The sequence below is a fragment of the Rhea americana genome, unplaced genomic scaffold (assembly GCF_003343005.1).
Source record: "Rhea americana isolate MKP2758 unplaced genomic scaffold, rheAme1 scaffold_262, whole genome shotgun sequence".
NCBI lineage: Eukaryota > Metazoa > Chordata > Aves > Rheiformes > Rheidae > Rhea > Rhea americana.
In genome coordinates, this window is record NW_028186382.1 from 414970 (window position 1) to 426658 (window position 11689).

At 49.7% G+C, this 11689-nt stretch overlaps 1 long non-coding RNA gene across 2 annotated transcripts; it reads left to right on the forward strand.

The window, feature by feature from the left end:
- Positions 1–2015: 2015 nt before the first annotated feature.
- Positions 2016–8150, forward strand: LOC146594310 (uncharacterized). 2 transcript variants are annotated; one of them, XR_014896207.1, is made up of 3 exons: positions 2016–2120; positions 3333–3635; positions 7554–8150. It is a non-coding gene; the product is annotated as an uncharacterized LOC146594310 (long non-coding RNA). The 2 variants fall into 2 exon arrangements; XR_014896206.1 differs by lacking the exon at positions 7554–8150 and adding an exon at positions 5009–5154.
- Positions 8151–11689: the final 3539 nt, after the last annotated feature.

Here is an 11689-nt window from a genome sequence, read left to right on the forward strand (position 1 = left end):
CCGCCGCCTGGGCCGCCGCGGCCGTCGTCCACTGCTCGCTGCCGGCGGGAGCTCGCGACGGGGCCGGCGCCGCCCGGCCCAAGCTCTCGGGGCCACCGGGGCGCGGAGGCCCCGCCGCACCAGCCGCTTCTGCCGCGTCGGCGGAACGTTTCAGCTATCGGCAGCGGGCACCGAAGGAGATCCCCGTCGGCAGCAAGGATGGAGCGTCTGGGCACGGCTGTTCCCCGGTGATAGCCCAGGATGTCCCGCTGCCGGGGCCCGTTCCTGGCCCGGGTGCTGCCTCCTGTTTGTTTTCCAACGAGAAAAAAAAAAGCAGGAGGAAACAAGGAAAAAGAAGAAAATGAGGTTTTCAGCGCTTTGCGGACGTGCAGGGGTCTTTTTTGAAAGCCATCGAAAGGACGGGCCTCGCTGGAGGGAACCGCCCCGGGCACCCCTCCCGGGAGCAGAGGACCGAGAGCGTCCCTGCAACACCCCGAACCTGGCGGACCAATCCTCCCTCCGGGCTCTCGGGCCAGCGGGCTGGACCGCGGCGCGGAGCCCTGTCGGGGCAGGTCGCCCTCCCCCCCGTACGGCTYCTGCCGGCGGCACGCCTGATGCTCCGTGTTTTCCCCACGGAAATTCGTTGTCTCGCCACGACGGCGCCTGAGCATCCCCCCCCGCGACGTGGCTGGCGGGGCCCGGTGGTCCGGCATCAGAGGCGCTTTGGCGAGCGGCAGACCCGGTGCAGCTCCGGGGCCAGGTCCCGGGGCTGCCTCGTTCCCCACCCCCTGCCCGGCCCGGGGGGAAGGTTTGGCCCCAGCAGCTCCGTTACTGGCGTGGCACAGCTGGATGCGGCCCCCCGGCCCGTCGCTCCCTCGGCAAGGCCGAGCTTTGCGGGGATTCCGGGGAGCGAAAGGCACTTTCGGCGTGGCGACCGGCAGGAGAGTTTGCGGGGCCGCCGGTCAATCCTGACCCTTCGAGGTGACTCAGCGGGAGGCAGTGGCCGCTTCGGGCCCGACAGGAGGACGGGGCAATTGCTCTGGTGTTCGGGGAGGCACTGGGACACTCGGGACCAGCCGTCGCCGAGACTTGCCGGGCACAGAAAACGGCGAAAACAAAATCTCGGCGCCGACCCAGCGCCGGGCGGCCGGGCCGCACCGGGCGGGTGCTTCAGCATCGCGGCTCCCCCTTTCCAGCCCGTCCCGGGCTCTGCCCCCGGGGACACCGGAGAATGGGGCCACTTTGCAGCGGAGCCCCTATCCAGCGTAGCCGCTACTTTGCTTCATCAGCGGCTCCTCGCAGAGCCCGGCGCGACGGGGCGTTACTTCACTCCCGAGGCTGCGCAGAGCCGCCCGACGGAGGGGCTCGATGCCGCCCCGCCGTCCACCCCGGCCTCGGGCTCCGGGCAGAGCCGTCGGGCTCCGCAGGGGATTCCTGGGGAGCCGCATGGCCCGGCGGCCGCCTGTGCCCTGGAGGAAGCCATACAGGCGACTGGAGGSGAGCGACGTCGCCCAGTCCCGTTCCCCTCCTCAGCCACGGTGCAGCGAGCGGCAGCTGAGGTAGCCTGGCTGCGGGGCACTGCACGGGGCACGGTCCCGGGGCACCGGGCTGGGGAGCGGCCTGGAGACCCCTCGGCTTCCCGGGCACGGAACACGCGGGATGTCTGAGGASACGAGGAGGAGGGGAAAATACATTTATTTAGGGCTGCTAATAAATAAATAGACGGAGAGGCGCTGCGTGGTGTGGGGGCCGCCGCTGCTGGGCACCGAGGGATGCCGGCAGCCGCCGGGCAACGCGCCCACGCCAGGCTGTGCCATGCCGGGGGCGAGGCGCGCTTACCGTGGCGGCGGCTCCGGGGGCTGMCGCCGCGCTACCCGCCCCCCGCCCCGGGTGCTGGCCCCCGCCGCTCCGCTGCGCTCCGCTGGCGGCGGCGGCGCGTCGTGGCAGCGGGCGTGGGGACGTACGCGGCGCTCCGTACTCGGCACCGCCGCCGTCACGGCGCCTCCGCCCCCTTCCTGCCTCCGCCGGAGCGGCGCTGAGCCGGGCTGGGCCGGGCCGGGCCGAGGCAAGGCTCCCCGCTCCTGCCAGGCGGGCCGCGGCCTCGGCGAGTCCCGGGAGCGCCGGGCTCCGGGAGGGCGCAGGTACGCGGCGGCCGGAGCGGGCCGGCGGGCCCCTCCCCGTCGATCGCAATCCCGGGGCGCGGAGGGATGGCGGCGGCGGGGAGCGGCGGCGGCTGCCGGCGGGGGCCGCCGCGGGGCGGCGGGAGGGGGCTGCTGGGGCTGCCGGAGCACCGCGAGCCCGCACAGCCCTGGCGGCGGGCGGATCAGCTTTGCACTGAGCATCCCCTCGCAGGTGGCTTGTTTGCTCTTTAGTAGAATTTCTACCTCCCGCTTTCCTTTTGCTGGAGATCCCTTCGCTTACAGTTGTTACTAACACAGGCAGACCTGAACCCTGAATCGAAAAGAAACGTGAATGCAAGTACAGATGTTTTTTCCTGGTCCTGCTTGGGCTGCTCTGTGTGGGCCTGGAAGCGTCCTGGCAGGCTGGGTTTGGCTATAATTCCAGTCCCTCCCTGTTTGCCTGCTGCTTCCAGGACACCAACTGCTGGGTGGAGCATGTCAGTGCTCCCTCAAGGATTCAAAGGAACCTGCAAGCGTGATGTGCAACTCAGTTGCTTGCAGGGCAAATTTCATGGGAGCCCCCAGAATGTACTCTGTGCTGTAGGAAAGGGGGTATGCACTCATTGGGGGGCTGGGAGAAGGATCCAATTGCTAAGACAGCTGCATTTCTCAGATGTTTTCTAATCCACCCTGTAGTTGTCATGAAGTGCTTAGTTATTAGAACTAAGTTATTAGTTATTTGGACTTAGTTATTAGTACTATTGCCAAAAGGAATAACCAAAAAAAGGGAAACAAATTCCTCTTAATACAGAAATGATGTTACTCAGCTGCTGTGAAGTGTAATTTGCAAACTGTCAGAAGCTGTTTGCTATCTTACAGAAATACCTTGAATACTGTAGATGTTACTCAGATGCTATCTATCTTTGCTTTCTYGAAAGACTGCTCAGAGTTAGTAACACTACCTTGGTCATTGTGTGAAAGCCTTCTTCCTTGTGAGGATGCTCCAGGTAGCCAATGTAGCCACCAGCCTGACCACAAGGCCTTCATTGCATGCTGCTTCCTCTATAACAGGCTGAAGGCTAGTACTGTGGCAATCTCTCTCTCCTAATTAGCTCATTTTTCCTTAAAATGAATTAACATTGCACAGCCATAACTGAAGCCTAATCATGAGGCCCTCTTGCTAATGCCACCAGGTACCCTGATGGCATTTTAAATGCTAGTTTATTCCTGCAGGAAAGTTGGTAAATATACAACCGCTGACAAAATACGTAAGATGAGAACTTGACACCCAGGAAGCATACAAGAAGTCTTTCTCTGATTGTGATGGGATGAGAGTTGCTCTTGGGAGCTCTGATATGCCAGTGTTTCACTCCTGAGCCTCATGGCCAGCCAGTCGTGGCTATGCCTTGGAGACCTGCAGCTGGTCTATGCAGTGCTAAAACAAAGGAAAGTAGCTGATGCAGAACAGTGCGATGGACAAGCCTGGGCTGGCTGTTTGAATGGAGTGAGGCGCAAGAGGTGAATGCCAGGCAAATGGTAAGAGACAAGGGAATCTTTTAGTACCTTATCTATGTATTAAAAATATCAGTATGTCCCATATGCTTAACAAGCTGCACTTGGGATTTCTCTTGAGTTTACCCAAGAGAGTTTACTGAAAACTTTCACTGACCTCTTTACTCTGAAGAGCATGAATCTTTTCATCCCTACCCTAAATATATCAGTGGCTTCTTTACAGCTATTAATTCATGTGCAACTTTCATCTTTAAGCTTTCATGACTTTTTTTCTTTTCTCCCCTCTACTTGTCTATAAGTAGCAATTGTATTCCCCTCTGTTTTGGTAGTCTAAGTAAGAGGAATTTACGGTAGTTTCCTCCCATAAGATACATTCTCCCTTCTTTGACTATTGTACTAGTCATTTATTGCACTTTTTTCAGTTCCTCTTAAAGACAGAGAACAGGCTTTTCAGAGTCATGGCTGTGATTGGAGACTTAAGATCATTGGGACTTTTGTTTCAAATTCCCATTTAGAGAGCATTTAAGAGCATATCTGGTCATTGCATTGAGCATCTTGAAGTTCGCAGTCCCAGCCTCTTATTCTACTACAAAACAACTCTGCTGGTTCCAAGAACTTTTACTAACATTTATAATCACAGGAAGGAATATTAAGAGCCATTCAAACAACAGATAAGATTAGTAACAAAAGTGGCTGAGATGCAGTTGTTATTGTGCAAGTCAAAGAAGAGACTGTCCCACAGAGGATGGTGCCAAGAAACATGCATTTTGAGCCATAGAGCCGTTCTTCTGTCATCCATTTTGTTGTCTGAGTTCTCCTGCAGTCTTTCCAGGTCTATTCAGGCTATCTGGGCTATCCAACGAATTAAGAGGCAATTAAATTTAGACTTACCATTGAACAAAGCTTTACTCTCATGGGCATTCAGTTGCCTGTGCAAAGGTGCTTTTGCCAGGTGCAATTGTTGTTCAGCAGTTCCACAACAGAAAAGGGAGCATATTCTGATTTATACAGTGACCAGAGTATTTCTTCTGGAGCCAGAGCAATTAGAAGACAATTATATATTGATTGGGGTGAGGGATAGTGTAGTAGTTACCACATCTGCTTTATACACTGAAGGTCCTGGGTTCAAGCCCCAGTGGAACCAGCACCAGGAAGTCTTTGGGAGGATTGGACTAGATGATCTCCAGAGGTCCCTTCCAACTTTACTGATTCTGTGATATGGTTTCTGATCCTGACCAATACTAATAGAAGATTCATGCTTATTGTAAGGATCATAAGCCAAATATACCAATGTAGGGGTGTCTAAAGTTTTGCAAGGGCTTAAACGAGCCCCTAAAATTGGACCATGTCATACAATGGTGAAAACTTCCTTTGCTTTCTCTGTGGATCCTCTTCAGAATATGCCTTTTGAAAGAAGACTTCGGCATCACCTTTGCACTGTCTGTGATACATTAATTGCCCCATGAATAAACTTCATCACGTGCAGTGAACAAGGAACTAGTACACCACATATGTGAGTCATTTACGAAGACAGGAATGATGAACTGTGCACACAATACAGTTGCTATTACGTCTGTCGATCCTAATTAAAAAAAAATACTTCTCAATTAAAATTGTTTATAAAAAGAAATCCCAATGACCCTAAATCAAATTATTTGTGAATGGTTTTTCATCTCCCAGAGCAGTCAAAACTCCTATGTTGGTCACTGGCTGTCATCCAAACTACATACTGAATGAAGAACATGTCTGCCAAATTCCTTTTTTTTTTTCTTTTTTATCCTCACCCAGTTTGGCACAGGACAGCTAAAGTCATTTTTCTAAATATCTTTCAGAACATCAAGTAACTGAAAAATAACAATGGAAAAGTTTGGCCACGTTTAACTACAGCCCTCCAGTTGTAACCGCTTCTCTCAAAAAAGTTCACTATGGTACCCTTGATGATCTGTTTCAGGTGAACACCGTGGTGGTGGGTCCTGTTGGAAGGCACTATTAGCCTTGTCTGTGTGCTGCGAGGATGCTCTGCCCTTGCAGACACCCAAACATTGCGTTGTGAGTTATTGGGCACCTCTGGGTCCAGGCTGATCCCTGGGTACAGCGTTTGTGTGTTTCTGTCTGTTTAGTAAGACTGAGGTCTTGAGGATATACCAGTGATTCCTTGTCCACAACTGCAGTGCCCATGGTGAGCTATAAAAAGGTCTCTGTTGCTCACTTGTTGAAAAAAAGGGGGGGGGGAAGGTGAATCAGTGACTGCGCAGTGGCAGAATGCGTTCCTGCTTCTTGTTTCCACAAAGATAAAGTGCTAATTCTTTTAAGCACCACATGAAGTCTTATCCAAGTAAATTAAGTTTGGGATTGTTTTCATGATGGCTTGTTCAAATTATGCAGCATGCTTTCTCTTCTCCCTCAACTGGCATGTAAGTCCCCATTACCCTTTTCTCAGTAAGATGTCTTCCAGCCCATCAACTCTTTCCCTTTCTGACCTTGGAGGACTCTGTGGTGTCATTGCCAGTGGAGATGCAGGACCCTTACTAGTTCTTGGTTCCCAACTAAGTTAGAGGGAAGCATGGGTTCCCATAATGCTCAGATAATCTAGTAATGGAGATCAAAGTACTGGCAGCTGTTCTGTTGAAAACTGACAACCAATGGCCATCAAATTCCAGTCTTCCTGTTTTTTGGTGACTATTCAGGATTTATGAAACCAGTGCTCGCTGCTCTTTGCCTCCTAAGGAGGAGGAGGAAGTAAGACCTAGTATCAATGTACAACTATTAGCAAAGCTTGTGCAACCCTTAAATGTGATTGTGCCCTTGTTTAATGGCAGCAAACAAATCCTGAGATGAACTGAGTGGGGTACATTCACCCCACTTTCCAATGTTCTGTCTTTCAGCGTTCAGCTCACTTGATTGCATGCAGTTGAAGTGGTGTGATCCATTTGCTTCTCTCTTCACATGCCCATAGCATTTTCTGGGAAAGTGTTCAGTCTCCAGCAGGGCCCAGGAGGAAAGGCTGTTGGACACCTGGCTCTGGCTCCTGGTGCCCCAAGTGGCTGGTGTTTTTGTTAGGATGAAGGCACTCCCATGCTTTTCTCTGCAAGATTCATTTTATTCTCATCCTACCTTGCTGATGTATGCAGAACTGAAGCTGACTGTGGTGACTCAGTCCAGCTRGGTTTAAGGTGAGCAGTGGACATATTGGGGTTGGTAAGCTGTGAATGCATCCCCTCAGGCAGATTTTGGAGAATGTGCTGTGAAAAAACACTTCCAGATATTGTCTGCAGCTCTTTCCCAGCACTTGCAATAGACGTACACAGTAGGAATGCACCCTGTTTCTGTAGATGAATACTTGAGTTATCCTACCATTAAATTGTAGCCTCTAAAAGCTACTGGATCACACCTACTGGTGTCACTAACATGTTGAAGAGCAGTCCAGGCATTGAAGGTTCCTGCAAGGAAATGAGGTGGGAGAAAGCAGTGATCTCTGCACAATGTGAGCATAGTCTTTGCTTTAGAGACATCTATGTGTTTGAGTGTACCTCAGTCCAGACAAACTGCTGTACCTCCTCTGGACTGGGGGAAGTTTGTGGTCTTTCTTAACATTTAGTTTCTGAGGTTAAGACTCCAGCCCCTCACTGCTGACTTTCTGCAGCCTCTTTCAGGTTGACAGCTCTTTCTCACTATTTTAAACTTTGTTTCCTTAGAAAGCACATGAGGTTGTCAAGAGTTCCTAAGTCATGGACTGAATCTTTTACAATCCTTTGAAATGTCCTTGGTGCATTCCTGGGTCCAAATACCATTCTGCAGTGTCCAGACAACCTGCTGAGAACTTCACAAAATCCTTCATCTCAATCTGAAAATTCCTCACCACTTTAATTGGATGATACCCAGATGCCAGCTCAAAGCTACTTGCATTTCAGGGCTTCTTTTGTCCTGCTTTTCTCTCTGCAGTGTCATCTTGGCAAGAACTTACAGAATTAAGTTGAACTGCATGTGGAAGAAGTTTTCTGGAATCAACACAAGTCCTCAAGTCCCTGTTCCGTTACTAGGCTGGGGCAACTAGGGATGTCAAGGTGATATACCTTCTTTCATGTAAACAGCTTATAGTTGAGCTTGTCTTTCAACCTCCTATATGTGTAAAGTGATTTTTGGGGAAGGCTTCTCTGTGGAGACATCTCTCTGGCTTAACCATGATCTACTATTGGCCTGCATTGCCTCTTGAGGCYTTCATCACTCTTCAGTAGCTTGCTGCCAGGCCATAAGATGAGTTGTTTCCCTTTCTTTCTTTGCCCTGAATGCATGGTTCTGTTAAGGCAACTCATGGCTCAATGGCTAAAACCTGTTCTTCAGGCTCTTCATCTCTGAACTCGCTGGAGGCTTTGAGACAGCTTGCATGGCTCTGCCACAGCTCCTGTTCTGAGCTGCTGTGATTCATCATGGCCTGGGAAGCATGAGGGAAGCACCTTAGCACCCTGTGAATTGCTGCAGCTAAGCTCTCCACTTTAATCTGCCACATCCACCAGGAACATTAAAATATTGCCAAATTTTTCCTATTGACCTCTCGTGGCTTTTCTAATAAATGCTTCAGGTAGCATCACTGTAGTGACAGTTTGTGGTTTCCTTTATTAGTACTCTTCAGACCCTATCACCTTATCTCAAGCTGTGGGATGTTTCCAGTTCAAGATTCAGTTCCTCTTGTCAAGCTGGGGGGTCTCTACACACTGCTTCTCATTGGCACACAAAAATCCTGCCTCTCCCTGCCACCTCCTAGCAGATCTATTTCCAACTTGATGCAGCACTGGAGCTGATAGAGAAATAGAAGTGAGAGCTCTAGGAGATCCAAAGCAGAGTCCCTTTACTGCACTGCTACCTGTCCACTTCCTGTCCCTCCTAGTTTTTCAAAGCCACACTCATACTCACAGCAAATGTGGAAGAGAACTGTCAATGAAGACCATTATCTGGAGCCTCAGTGTTGGTGTCATTATCCAGAAACTGCTGCTAGAGACATACCTTCTCAGCAGCCTGTTAATCTCTTATACAATATGTTTTTTCTCAAAGTATTTTACCATTACTAGCCAAAATATTCCCTTARAGCGATCAGGGTTTGATCGCAGGAAAACAGAGCTGAGATGTAGCTATAAGGAAAGCCCTGTCTGCCCTGATCATCTCTACATGTGCCCTCAGGTCCCCATAGAGCAGACAGACTGCGAGGTCACTCATGAAGCTGGAGTGAAGAGAGGCTGGTGGAGTTGTATGATTAATTCCCATCTAGAGCCAAAAAACCCCAAGCACTTACAAGAATAAGACGGTAATTCTAAAACAAAATGTTATTTTGAGATGAAAAATCAAAATACTTCATTTGCTTTGATTTGTCAAAAAGGGATGCTTTGAGTTCTTTTTAAAAAAGGTAACTTAAAWWTTTTTTTTTTCTTTAAATGAACTCCTGTGTTCAGCGAGAAATAGTGTTTCACAACTATTCAGGAGCATCTGGATCCATAGCTTCACAACGCTCTTTGCAGAGGCCATGCTAAAGATGCTGTGAGACAGGACTGTAGTCTCAAATGCTTTCTTTTTAAAACTCTAACTTCTAATATGTATTTTTATTTCAAGAATAACCAGTGATTTTGTGGTATCTGCAAGAGATTATCTGGCTTTCCAAGTACCTGCTACAGTGTCAAACTCACACCCTAAAAATGAATTATTTGGTTCCCCCACTTACTGAGGCTCTTTGGTGAGCTTCAGGCCACATTTCCTTCCAAGATCATGGGAGAGTTACTCGCTCCTTGGGCCTGTGATAATTTCATGATTACTTTTCATGTTTGTTAATTCTTTTCCTGTAAAATCTCTCTTCCTAGAAAGAAGATGGAATGTATTTTCCTGCAGTTTTTTCTTAGCAATGACTTCAGGGAATATCCCTGTTCAGGCCATAATCTGGAGCTGACTCAGACATTCAGAAGTTGTTCCCTAACATGGTCATGGTCTGGCCTCCAGCACCAGTAAGCATCTAAAGCATCAGATCAACCTGGAGATTTTTTAGGATGCCCAGTTGGGAACTGTTATGATGCTGAGCTAGGAGCCCAATTCTTTGTGATAGAGGACAAATTATTAGTATTCTGTTCAGAATAAAAAAATTGTGGATGTATTGACAAATGGCAGCAAATGCCAGGATCTCAGGACAGGATGCTAACCTGACTGTTCCCACTCTAACAGGATGCAGCAAGTCCTGTGTTCTTAMATGGACTGGCTGCTGCCAGTGTGATGTATTACTGACTCATGATGCTCAGGCCTTAGTTCTGGGATTTCATTTATGTGGCTCTAAAAAAGAACCCTCCAATACTCAAGGAACAAACAGCAAACTCTAATTGTGCAGATCAGCATATACAGAACAGACAAATGCTGAGATTCAGTACTGAATTTTGTGTAAATGATGCTGTTGGGTCTGAATATCCCTCTTGTTGCATTCAGATAATTGCTGTCACCAACACCCTGCATCCACATTCTGGTGTTACTAACAGTGATTTTGCATCCTCAGCCCTTGCAGGGGCAAACTACAGTCAGCACTAGCTAATGGTTCTTCCTGTGTTCAAAACTGCAAGGGCTTGTTCTATTGGTTTAAGCTGCTCAGTGTAGAACTCCAGGATCTGTCTTTTAGATCCTTCGGATGTATATATATATTTGCTAGTGAAAGTAGCTCTATAGATATATAGCTGGCGTCCAAGACAGTAATTTAGAAAGACATTATGTAAAACCAGCACCTGGAGGAGAGCAGAAGCATTAGAGCTGTGCACACACTATGAATTTAAACACTGCCATCTCACTTCCTTCCCAGTTCCAAGATAAGCAAGAAAATAAATGTCCTGGAAGCTTTCAATGATACCCAGCCAGAGAAGAACAGAAAAGATGAAGAGGTATTTCTACAGGCCTCTTACAATGTGAGGGTCTTTGGGTTTCTAAATGCCTGTGCAGTTCATAGCACCCTGACCCCTCTCTGGCTCCCAGGAAGCCTGTGGCATCCCAAAACCAGGGCACCAGGACAAAGCTTGCTCCTGGTTTGCCCTGGTGCCTCAGCAGCATACCAAGAGCTAGGGTAGAAGGATGCTCAGTATGACTGTGTGCGCACTGGGGCAAGTGCTGTGGAAGTGATCAGATGAGGACCAAAAGGTCTCACTGTAAGCACTCTTGAATTACCTATCTCAGCTCTTGGGATCTCATTTCTGGCTTGTGAGAGACAGCCCATTTGCAAATCCCAAGCAGGTAGGAGGTGAGACTGGTGGTGCAGAGGAGCCAACACACTTTGTGATCGGGAAACCCACTGCTTGTTGGCCACTACAGGACTACCAATGTGAATGGCTGGGAGCAGCTGCAGAGATGTTTGGCTCTTCTTGCAGGAAGCCGGCCAGATGCTGGTGCAGGGAAGCCCTGTTGCTGAGGGTTTGCAGGCTTCAGGGTGCAGAGCAGCCCAGACTTTGACTGTCAGGGATTAGACACTGCATTTTTCATACTCCTAGGTGGTACTGTCAGGAACAGGAGTGTCATGAGACCCAGTCATTCCTGGACAGAGCTGTTTGGAAGCAGGAGGTCCCGTGCTGGAGCAGTGGCACTGGGGCACTGAGCGATGCCTAGGAATGGCTTGGCAGCAGGTGCTGGCAGAAACAACCTCAGCAGTAGCTTAGTGCTGCTGCAAGGATTGTAGTCCGAGCTGGTTTTGAAATGCTTCATCCCTGGCTCCTTGGAGGACTGCAATGATACTGAAGCTGAGTGGAAACTGCCCTGAAAGCAGGTCCTCTCTACCCTGGGAAGGATGGAGGTTGCTGTGCACATCCACAAGGAGGAGGGAACTGCCTTCTCTGAAGCCTCTCCTGAAAGTTAGTTGAGTTCTTCCAACACAGAGATTACAAGTGAGATTAATATCTTGCCCTGGAAAGAACTCAGTTGTGAAGTTTCCTTGCCAGATTCAATCTGAGCCCCAGGTAGACCTGGAAGGGACTTTCCTGGGTTAGGATGGTGTTTGGAGGCGAATGGGCTGGAGAAGCTGGCAGTGCCTGCAAGTCTGTTGCTGTCCTTTTGTCTCATGTCCCTTCTCCTAC